This window comes from Microchirus variegatus (assembly GCF_963457635.1).
Source record: "Microchirus variegatus genome assembly, chromosome: 12".
Lineage (NCBI taxonomy): Eukaryota > Metazoa > Chordata > Actinopteri > Pleuronectiformes > Soleidae > Microchirus > Microchirus variegatus.
This window is the reverse complement of record NC_139813.1, coordinates 19,480,466-19,493,337: the sequence shown is the minus strand read 5'-3', so window position 1 is coordinate 19,493,337 and position 12,872 is coordinate 19,480,466.

The window sequence follows — 12,872 nt, the reverse complement described above, 5'->3', positions numbered from 1 at the left end:
TTAAGCTAATTTAGCTTATAGTTATCAACATTGTTATTATTATTGTTATTATTATAACGGTTGTACTTCTCGGCAACATCTTACAAAATCAGACACAGTTAGAAACATCAGTAACCGAGTGATTATTCAGTTACTTTGGTGGCTTTTCAAAATAAAAGTAATATTAGAGTTGGTTTCAAATCTGGACCTGGGTGCTCTTGTTTATTTCTAGAGCAGCAACTAATGTTTATTTGCATAATCGATTCATCTGTAGATTATTGTCTAGATTGGTTTGGTCCATAAAACCTGGAAATGATGTTTTTGAATGTCTTGTTTGGTCCACAATCCAAAAATGGTTAACTTTTAAGAATTTCTTTGTTGTAGAGAGCAAAGAAACGAAGAAAATATTCACATTTCAGAAGCCGAAACAACAACAATGGCGGCACAAGCTAAATAATCATACATACACACATGTATACGTAATACTACACCCCGTCTTTCACATACAAATACACACATTTATAAACATGTACACAGAGTCCTGCACACAAAAAAGATTTGTGTGTGTTGCAGCCTCCTAAGTGAACTTAGAACACACACACACACACACACACACACACACACACACACACACACTAGTTGAATCCATATGGATGGAAATGCGTCTCTGCCACATTTATCCTGAGCTGCAGGGAGACAGACCAGTTGCTTCCGCAGTGGATCGATGAGACGAGAAAGACGAACGCTGAGATTAAAGCAGCAAGAGGAAGAAAGAGAGAGAGTGATAGGGGAAAGAGAAGAAGAGATAGGAGGAGGAGGAGGAGGAGGAGGAGGAGGAGGGGTGGGACGGGCAGGATGTGGATGCGAAGGAAATAGCAAACACATTAAGATTTTGTGAATAATTTGAACACACGGAGCGATACTTTTCTACACTTCTGACAGCGCAGAGAGACAGAGATATACTGCAGAAAAAGAGACGGGACACATGTGAAGACGTGACAAGGGGGGAGATAGAAGGAGACGGCGTACAGAGGGCGGAAGCGAGAGAGACGAGGTATAGCGGTGACAGTGATAGAGAGCGAGCAGACTCCTGGGACAGCAGCAGAGGCGAGTCCATCGATCCGGGACAGTGAGCCGGCTCACATTTCACCTCCTCAGCACTAACGCCGGCGCGGAGTTAGCCATGGAACTGAGACCCATATCCCGTCCGGTCAGGGTCACCTCTACTCTATATTCATTTAATGTGTGTGTGTATATATAGTGATTCAGGAGAAACAGATCTTGCAGATGTAAAATCTCGGCTTTTTTTTTTTTAAAGGATCCAAAAACAGTGACAAGATAACACGCGGAAGTCCAAATATAACTTTGAAATGAAGGTCATCCCAGCCCAACAACATTTTGAGCGGGACTTTTCCTTCCGCTGATGCACAGCCACATGGCATCTGAACACTTTGTCCGATTTGGCTCGGCCCACCCCCCCTAAGTCACATGCCATCCTCATCAGGGGGAACTGATAGCCTGAATGAATCACATCCATCTGTAAGTGCTGGGGCAGTGTGGGTGGGTGGGGGTAAGGGGGTTTGTTTCTCAAAGCCATCCACTGTCATCCGAGACGGGGCCAAGTCATGGAACAGACGAGCGAGCATGTGGCATCTCTTTGACCCCTGGACCGGAAACCTTTGCCCCTATCTATCTGTCGCCGCCGCCGCCGCGGCTAACGGACGAGCCCACGAGCTTGGGAAACCAAACGGCCAGAGGGGATCTTTCATGCGAGTGTCCAGTCACATCAGAAAAGGTCATGCAGCGGGGGGGGTCAGATCGGAAACAGATGAACTCTGACCCCGTTTTAATACTGGGACTTTTAAGGTTTCATTGAAATAAAAATGTCTATTTCACCTCATTTTACACCAATATAATGAATCTACGTGTTAAAGTCTCCACACACTTCATCTTTGAACTGTATTGAACGCAGCTTGAAACAGATTCGCAATTTTTTCCTGCTGCAAGACGTTTGACTTGAACCACATTTTTGTTTTGGCTCCGTGCCATTACTAACTGGGAAAGTAGCGTCCGCTTTTCTTTTTGTTTTTTGTTTTTTTAATCCTGCCTTGGATTTCTGATTCCAACTGTGACTCGCAGTGCTGACAACTCATTCAGGTTCAGGGGTATATAAGATTTTTAGGATTTTATATTATAAAATATGAAAAAAAAGCCTAGAATTATACAGTAGAAATTTACAGTTATTACATTTTGGTTCCGTATTATTGAATAAAGGTAGGAAATCCGCATATGAATAAACATAAGGCTTGAATTACTTCAGATTTATTGTTTTGACCACAAAGCAGCATATTTACTGGCATAATGGAGTCATTAAAATGTCTTTTTAGCTTCAGAAAAAGTCAAATTTAGTCGTGGATTATTAAATTCAAGACTCTCAAAGGTCTTTTTAATGGGGGGGGGGAAAAATCCAATCTGTGTCCAGTCAGACCGTTGATTTAGAGGCATGTGATCGTAATAACTGCTTAAATTGAGCTTTATGACAAGTGCCCTCGACACACGCTCCACAAACCGCATTAAAATAAAAGAAAACACTGATAACATGAGCCCCATAAAAGCAGTCGAAATGAAAGAGGGTGTGGACAAATGACTTTGGCGAAGAGCGAACCCACACTTTTCATATCTTTCCACGGGATATGAAAGTTTAAGGGCCGCCTAAGGACTGGTTTTCTGGACGCGTCCCAAAGAACCTTCTCAGTCAGCACCAGTCAGTCGAGTGGGGGGGGGGGGCGGGGGGGTTTATAACCCACCTGACAAACATGACCACCCAGCAGGCCGGCAACATGTACAGTGAGCCGTTTCACTCCATTAGCCGCGGCGTCAGATCCTCGCGCTCGCGGCACCTCGTGAGTGACGTGACCGGCGGCTCCAGTGTTTAACTGAGCCCCCGACAGCAGCGCCGCCGTCACCACCTCCTCCGCTGGAACAATAAAAGCTTGGTACTGTAACAGGAAGAGGAAATATGGCTCCCCGCTGATTCTTCCCCCCGCTGCTACTCCTGCTACTATTTCACATAAATACCCCCAAGTCCAAATCAAGACCGATGAAATGACAAAGGGGAACTGTAGAACTCGAACTGCGGCGGTTTGTCCGACACATGGATATGAGAAATATGTGTGAAAAAAAAAAGAAGGAGTACAAAAATATCTCGATACACGGCCGAAGACAGCTTAATAGGGTTTAATGTCCCACACTTCACAGACCTGAACGTCTGACTCTCGCACTGATCCGAGGTCAGAGGTAAAACCGCAAAAGGAGCCGTCTTCACTGGATCTCTAAACTCAACAGTCCTCCGGTCCCACGTCGGCCTTTCTACGAGCTCTGGGGACAGATCTGCAACCATGCTAAACTAACAACGCTCTGGTTTCGGGTCAGAAATGAAACACAAGGGAAAAGAAGGGGGGATATATACACACATATATATATATATATATATATATATATATATATATATACAGTATGATTCTGGCTCGAATGTTTATTTTGGTCCAGAGTCACACGCAATCAAAACTTCCACGTGCGTACCGCCGCCGCGCACATGCACGCTTTCAAACGTAAACACGCAGCTCGGTGATTAACGGGGGGGAATTCCCTCTCGTTCGGTGACGCTACGCTTATTTATACTTATTATACACTGCAGTTCAAAAGTTTGGGGTCACCTATACGATTTTTTTTCCCAAGTTTTCCATTAAAAGTCACACTTTTATTCCTCAAAACAGTTGCAAAATGAATAGAAAATAGAGTCAAAACATTAACGAGATTAGAAGTAAACCAGCAAAACTGTTTTCAGGGTTTTCTAATCATCCAATAGCCTTCTAACGCGATTAGCAAACACAATGTACCATTAAAACAATGGGCCTCTATACACCTATGTACAGATTCCATTAAAAACCAGACGTTTGCAGCTAGAATAGTCGTTTACCACATTAACAATGTATAGAGTGTATTTCTGATTCATTTAATGTTATGTTCAATGATTTCCTTCAAAAATAAGGACATTTCTAAGTGACCCCAAACTTATGAAGGGTAGTGTAAATCACAAAAATGACCTTTCCTATAGGCGCCACTACATTGCTGCAACATGTTGTTCTGTAAAGTTACCCTTCCACCCCCCTACCACCACCACCCCCTCGCTCTCTGACCATCTGGATGGTCAAACGCAGAGTGGTCTCAAAGGTCAAGGCAGCTACGCTCCATCGTGACCCCGCCCGCTATCGCTGCTGCACTTATCTGAAATGGAAGACACTTTGTGAGGCCGACAGTCAGGTGGGGGGTCACGGATCGGGTGCTATGTGCAAAGTATGCGGTGTGTATGTATGTGTGTGGTCGTACAGTATGTGAGAGTGGTGACTGTGCTCAAAAAAATGATCTAGGTGTGACATGGATGGATCCCAGCCAGCGTTTTTGTGACCTTGAGATGCTCATCTGTTCGAGGGTTTCAATGTGTGTGTGTGTGTGTGTGTGTGTGTGTGTGTGTGTGTGTGTGTGTGTGTGTGTGTGTGTGTGTGTGTCCCCAGCGCCGGGACCTAGAGGAGTAACACAGTAGAGCAGCAGAGAGTCTATAAAAAGCCGTGTCGGAATGAAAAGCCGGGGCTGTCCTCCCCAGTAGCGAGCCGGCGATAGCGTTGGACGTTCCTGCGCCGGAGCCAGATAATAATGAAACACTGGTGTCAGACAGGAGACAGGAGGGGAAAGAAAGTGGAACAGCGGGGGCTAATAATAGCAGCTGAAACAGTGCTATTCCCACCACAGGCTGTGGATCTATCATCACACTTACACACACACACACCGACTTGGCATAGAGTTTGAACAGTAACCTGATCGAGCCGCCGCCGCCGCCGCCGCACAAACCAAAGCAATCAGGAATCGCAGCAAATCCAGCATGCGTACAGTACGTGTGTGTGTGTGTGTGTGTGTGTGGAGATAAATGGAAGCAGAGTTGCACTTTTTTTTTTCCTCCATAAAGCGGAGGAGCGCACGCCTCTGATGTGCCCTCGCGGAGAGGAAAGAGGGCCTTTCATTCAAGCAAAAGAGGAGATCTGTCTCTTCTCTCCTCGCCCCTCATTTCCTCCCCCCCCCCCCCAACCCAACTCCTCGAGAGCATCTGAAGCCCATTCTCTCAGCCCTCTCCTCCCACTCTCCTCTCCATCACCCCGCAAAAAAACATAACGTCTCCCCTCTCTCCCTCTTCTCCTAATTGTACCCAGCCGTCACTGAGACTAAAGAGGTGAGGAGCTCTGGAGATGAGAGGAGAAAGGAGTAGGCCAGGCGAAAGAGGAGTCAAAGTAGGAGAGAAGAAAAGGCGAAATGAAAGATGTGTTTGTTCAGTACCACAGGCTGACACATCCCTCTTATCTCCTGCCCAGTCAAACCATATGCCCCGAGGCCACAGGGGGAGGGAAGGGGAGGGAAGGGGAGCGCAATGAGGTGTAAGTGTGTGAGCGACGGCGAGTCGATTAAAACACAGGATGTGGTAAAAAAAAAAAGAAAAAAAAAAAAATCATAACAACAGAGTAACTGCTGGTTATTTAAGGTCAGCCAGGGATGGAAATATGAACAGAGAAGACACTGACTTGATGCAGCTTCTTCTGCAGGACTCGCCGCCGCCGCCGCCAGCTCCTCCTCCTGCGGCGTCCTCGTCGCTCCTTGTTGACCACACACGCCGCCCTGGCACCACCCTCCTGACACCGACGCCACACGACACAGAGAGAGAAAAACACGTTTGATTATACAGACGTAAAAACAGTGAATCGTGACTGTCAAACACCATTTTTTCCCCCCTTGCTACCGTAAAAAAAAAAAAAACAGTGTTTGGTTAGTTTCGTGTTACCAGAGTCAGAGTCTGAGGTTTGATTTGTTAAGATAAATGCAGAAGTTAAACGTACACAGAGGTGAGTAAAGGGAGAGCGAGGAAGGAGAAAGGGAGACTGGTCCCACATGTTCAACTCCCGCTGAACCAAGCGTACGATCCTCCTGTTTATTGACTGGAAAGCGATACCTTTAAGGGCTTCATTCATGCCACATTACTCGAGGTAAATTCAATAGCCCCGGCATCACGGCCTCGGTCATTCACCTTCTTGCCCTGGGTGATTTTTTACATGTTGGTCGTCTGCCCCCCCTCCCCCCTCCCCCCTCTCTCTTCACAGAAGCCATTGTGTTTCCGATGGAAAGCCATTTATTCAAATCAGACTTAAGGTCCATGTACTAGTAAGCTTTCTGTCCTCACTAGTAAGACAATTTGACATACTAGTAGAACTACTAGGGCGCACTAGTAGAATGACTGTGTCTTACTAGTAACATTTTTCCACTACTAGTGCCACTTTTGGCCTACTAGTGCACAATCAAACCTTACTAGTAAACTACTGTGCTGCACTAGTAACACTACTAGGCCCTACTAGTAGGCATGTGTCATGCACTGGTCGCCTCCTGGATCATACTAGTAGCACCAACATGTCCAGTAGTAGCACTAGTAAGACATTTTCGACCTCACTAGTACTACTAGTATGTACCAAAATGCCCAACCCTACTAGTACTACTAGTAACATCAAGGATACCCACTAATAGTACTAGTAAGAGTCAAATGTTAACTAGTAAGTTGTTTTTGATCTTACTAGTACTAGTAACAGCAAGAATGTCCAATAGAAGTACTAGTAAGGCATGTTTTACCTTACTAGTACTGCTAGTAACAGCAATGATGCCCACTAGTAGCACAAGTAAGATGTTTTGGCCTTACTAGTACTACTAGTAAATACTAACGTTTCCACTAATAGTACTAGTAAGGAATGTTTTACCTTACTAGTACTACTAGTAACAGCAAGGATGGCCACTAGTAGTACTAATAAGAACCAAAATGTCCACTAGTAGCACGAGTAAGATGTTTTTGACCTTACTAGTACTACTAGGTTTGGTACCAAAATGCCCACCAGTAAGATGTTTTTGACCTTACTAGTACTACTAGTAACAGTGAAAATGCCCACTAGTAATACTAGTAAGGTAAAACATACCTTACTCGTGCTACTAGTATGTATTTAGGCGCTACATGTAGGGTCCAGGGGGCTACTAGTGGATGACACATGCCTACTAGTAGGGCCTAGTAGTGTTACTAGTGCAGCACAGTAGCTAACTAGTAAGGTTTGATTGTGCACTAGTCGGCCAAAAGTGGCACAAGTAGTGGAAAAACTTAACTAGTAAGACATACTCATTCTACTAGTGCACTCTAATTCTACTAGTATGTCAAAGTGTCTTACTAGTGCATGGATTTTAATTCTAATATCAAGGATGTTGAATAAATGCTCAAACGGCTTTCCATAGTTTCCCTTTCTTCACTATACATGCCCAGAGGGGCCGGTGAAGTTTATTTTATTTTATTCAGTGTGAGCTTTACACGCTTTTTAACAGGAGCCGAAATGTATGCAGGATTTTTATCTGCTAGATTCCAATGTGTGACTCCACATTACTGGAGCACCATTAAAATTTTAACTCCTGGAAAGTACGCAGAGGCTTCTAGGAACAGATCCAAGTGTGTGTAAAGTGTGTGTGTATGTGTGTGTGTGTAGTGCTATCAGCAGCTCATGGTGTGGATTTACAGCGCGCCTCCAGAGTATACTTCCGACCCATCTCGCACACACGCACACACGCACACGCACACACACACACACACACACACACACACACACACACACACAGCCCTGGGTGCGGAAGGTGCGCTCTTTATCACTGTGACATTTCCATTTAAAACGCAGCCCAAGAGCTCTCTCTCTCACACACTCACATCCATGTTTCCTGTGCCCCCATGCTATGCTGCGCCACAATACCAGCCCACTTAACATTTAGCAGTGGCAGATCAGCCTGCAAAAAAAAAAAAAAAATACAATTCTGCCACTTCCCAACACTTCCATGGGAAAAGCTCATTATTTATCCCTGACTTGGAGCGACAACAGTTATGACGGGACAGAAACACAAAAGAAGCATGGGTTAGCTGCTGTATTTACGGCACACACACACACTGACAAAACAGTCTGTATCCGACTCTGATGAATGAAAGTTGCGAGCACAGCCAAAAAAAAGGCATATGTCGGTTTGTTTAAAGAGATAATGAAGATAAAAAACACATTTATGCTACACAAAATGATATGGATTTATCCTCATGAACACACATGGAACGACGTTAGACAGAGAAATCATTTGCGTCTACAACTAAGACTAGATAGATAGATAGCAATTGTTTTAGCCAATTTAACCTATCTTTAAGCTAATAGATAGAGTGATATATAGCAATTGTTTTAGCTAAAACAATCCTGAAAACTTGCATTAATCTCCCAACATTTAGCACGGAAATGTCTAAAATATTAATTAATTAATATTTAACAGAGGAGTCTGATGTATTTAGCAAAAACACACTGCCAAAAGATATTTTTATTCTTGTTTTAAGGATTTTAAATGTAGTTGCAAGAAATATAAATAAAGTAGTATAGCTATGTGAATGTTGTACTTAAGTACAGTAACAAAGCATAGATAGATATCTTACTAGCTAGCTATCTAGTTAAGCTATCTTACTAGATAGATAGATTGATATCTTACTAGCTAGCTATCTAGCTAAGCTCTTGCTAGCCATCTTACTAGATAGATAGATAGATAGATAGATAGATAGATAGATAGATAGATAGATAGATAGATAGATAGATAGATAGATAGATAGATAGATAGATAGATAGATAGATAGATAGATATCTTACTAGCTAGCTATCTAGCTAAGGTCTTGCTAGCTATCTACTAGCTAGTTATCTAGTTGAGCTATCTTACTAGATAGATAGATAGATAGATAGATAGATAGATAGATAGATAGATAGATAGATAGATAGATAGATAGATAGATAGATAGATAGATAGCAATTGTTTTAGCCAACTTAAGATAGCATTAAGCTAACAATACCAGCACACTTAACATTTAACAGTTAGCTGCTGTATTTACGGCACACACACACTGACAAAACAGTCTGTATTCGACTCTGATGAATGAAAGTTACGAGCAGAGTCAAAAAAAAAAGGCATATGTCAGTTTGTTTAAAGAGATAATGAAGATAAAAAACACATTTATGCTACACAAAATGATATTGATTTATCCTCATGAACACACATGGAACGACGTTAGACAGAAAAATCATTTGCGTCTACAACTAATAGCTATAACGTACTGAGTGAAGGGATGGGGGGGGGGGGTCACGTGAACGACTGCGACAGACTTGTTTTCATTAGAGCAAAGGATCCAAGGAGATTCTTGGCATGGAAAACAACCAAATATCAAAGTTGCTGCAAGAGGAATAACATGTTAATCAGCTTATTGTGCAGCAGGACTCTTCTAGCAGTGATTTTAATTCAAAGAGTCAAGAGCCAATGGAGTTTTTCCCAAAAAGGACAACACATAACTTTTCCTGGACCCAGACTGAATGGAACATGTCCAAACCCAAGTGTCCCGAGAGTTCATGTCTGGATATAAAGACTTCAGAGGTTCAGGGTGCAGAGTGAGAATTGGGAAAATGAAAAGACAGCAAGAAACACACTTCTCCCTGTGACACTTAATATGCAGGAATGTTCATTAGCAGCACTACCCAGAAGTGAGTTTGTAGAAGGGTATAATTGCTGTATTTTGTAGCCTTAAAATGATGCACGCCTTATGCACGTAAAGACAAGGTCCAGCCGGAGCATATGTTTTGTGTTTTGAAGCAGTGCAAATGCCACCTTATGACGTATATTTCCACCAACTGGAATGGTTCAGTAGGTTTTTTTTTTTTGCATTTCCATAAGGAATAGTCCCAAAATAACTGGCCCCGTGCATTCCATTTTTCAGTGCCCTTCCCTTGGGGTACTAGAGTAATGGTACGGTATAGTACAGGTGGAGCTAGACCCACAACAGTCAGCTGATTGTCTATTCTCATCAATAATCTTGACGTCTTGTTGAGAGCCACAAACCGAGTTGTCGATGCACCGGTACGACTACGCTTACCAAGTAAAAGTATTGTTTTACGGTCTTTACCGTTCTACACCTTACCATACTGTACCAAACTGAACTGTAGTATGATGGAAACACGGCATTATCTATCTATCTAGTAAGATAGCTTAACAAGATAGCTAGCTAGGAAGATATAACTAGCTATTTATCTAGTAAAATAGCTTAATGAGATAGCTAGCTAGTAGATAGCTAGTGAGAGCATAGCTAGCTAGCTAGGTAGTAAGATATCTGTCTATCTATCTATCTAGTAAGATAGCTTAAGTAGATAGCTAGCTAGGACGATATAGCTAACTATCTATCTAGTAAAATAGCGTAACAAGATAGCTGGCGAGTAGATAGCTAGTGAGAGCTTAGCTAGATAGATAGCTAGTAAGATATCTATCTATCAATCTATGCTTTGTTACTGTATTTAAGTACAACATTCACATATCTATACTTTACTTTATTTATATTTCTAGCAACTACATTTAAAATCCTTAAAACGAGAGTAACAATATCTTTTGGCAGTGTTTTTGCTAAATACATCAGACTCCTCTGTTAAATATTGCGATGTTAGACATTTTTGTGCTAAATGTTGGGAGATTAATGCAAGTTTTCAGGATTTTAAAGTCGTTTTAACTGATTTACACCCCGGCGTTGTTTAGTTTGATTCATGCGTCGCACGCATCTGGCATATTGTGACTTTAAAACCAATAAATAGAAGTGTTCCAATCCAATCCAGCTTTATTTATAAAGCACTTTCAAAAACAACAACCGCTGAAACAAAGTGCTGTACACCAGAGATAAATAACAACAAATAAATCAAATGTGTGACCTAATCTCGCCCTAAGAACAAACAACAAAACGTACAATAAAATGCCATAAAACAACACAAACAAACACGTCATACAATAAAACTATAAAAGGTTTATTTGTGGTTGGGCCAGATTTATGTTGATGTATAGAACGTTGCTCTTTTCCATACACAGATTGAGGATATATTTGATATTAGGACGTCAGTTAAGAGGCCACAGGTTAACCTTTTGACTTAATTCGCCTGTCAGCCATCAAACCAGGGGAGCCACATAAAAGGAGGGCTCATGAAAACTATGTCGGACTTCTGTTCGTGACTGTATCTCACCTCTGTGCTAATGTAAAGCAGATGTTGACGGATGACGACTTTTCTCCACTCTTTCATTTCGCTGCAGACAGATTCTGCTGCTGCTGCTGCTGCTGCTGACCCGGGGCGTCGCAGCGGCCCCCGGGGGTCTCTGTCGGCCTGACGCCCGCTCCTTCTCCATCCCTCCCCGGGGGAGAGGAAGGACGCTGAGCTCCAGTGTTCGCGTCCACGGTGATTAACCACACACACGCAGCAGAGGCGGCGGCGGCGGCGGCGGTGGACGTGGTGTGCACAGCCAATCACCTCCATTAAAGCGGGGGGAGAGGTGGAGGGGGCTTCAGCGGACACAGAGGGCACTTTGTGTCGGGGAAACACGGGTGATTGTCCTGTGAGACGGAGGGGGGGCATGAACGGGTCGCTTGTGCGTGTGTTTTGACAACCTCGGTTGAGATCCTTCCCGAAATATAAACCGCATGCGTACCCCATTTCCTGTTTCATATCCGGGTTCGGTCACCGGGATTATTTGGGATTAAGAAAACAAATGAATGTTTTGTCTTATTTACTCTGATCCGCGATAGACTAAACCACGTACATGTAGTAGGAAAAGAAAAGTTGATAAACTTAATTTGTGAATTATTTACAGAGGACTAAAACAACAAACCAACAGGCCCGAGTCGATGTGCACTAACTGGCCATTGATTGGCCGCAGATCAATGCGCTTACGTGGTGTTTACTGCCCCCTATAGGTCGCCATGATGTCAGTAGACACAACGTTAGATAGATTCTCCACACCACTTTAAATGAGGATGAGATAGATAGATAGATAGATAGATAGATAGATAGATAGATAGATAGATAGATAGATAGATAGATAGATAGATAGATAGATAGATAGATAGATAGATAGATAGATAGATAGATAGATAGATAGATAGATAGATAGATAGATAGATAGATAGATAGATAGATAGATATCTGGCAGGCTCATGGAGATCAAGAGAGCTGTCAAAGAGGCTTTTCATGGCCCCACGGGAAGCCGGACAGAAGTGTCTACGACGGAGACTCTTCATCCTGGCAGACGTACAGGCGGGCAGAGCCGGGTGAGCGTCTTGGCACCGGGAGTGGAGCCGACATTCTGGTGGAACAGCAGCGTCTGGCACCGGCAGCAGACTGGCCTCTCCAGTGGCAATGAGGAAGATCACACACACAGACACACACTCTGCCACACTCCTGCTGAGGAGCAAGCAGAGGCTGGCAGGGAGGGCTCCTCTTGAAAGGCCGCTGTTGTCTGGAGATGGCTTTCACGTGAATGGGAGCCTTAATAGGCATTGTGTGACGGCTCTCGTCGCACGCTGAGTGATCCTCTTCTGCTGGGCTTTAATTAATAAACAATGTTTGAAGACCACAATGCACTTGGAGGGACAACACAGCGACTCCTCGGTGGCCTTGGTGCCTGTTTGTTTTTGAGTTGTACTCAAACTCCCACTGAGGTGACCACATGAGCCGGGTGGTGTTGACATTTATCATAAGTTGTTTTCCCACTTTGCAAAAAGAAAAGAGACAATATTTACTGAGGTGCTGAGGTTGAGATATGATACTGGAGCTTTTTTTATACAGTGAATAGAAAAGAACAGTGTCACTTGGTCAAAAGTGTGTCCACAGGAAGAGAAGAATATGTCAATACTGACCTAAGATATGGCATTTTCCTTAGGATTTGGCAAACTACGT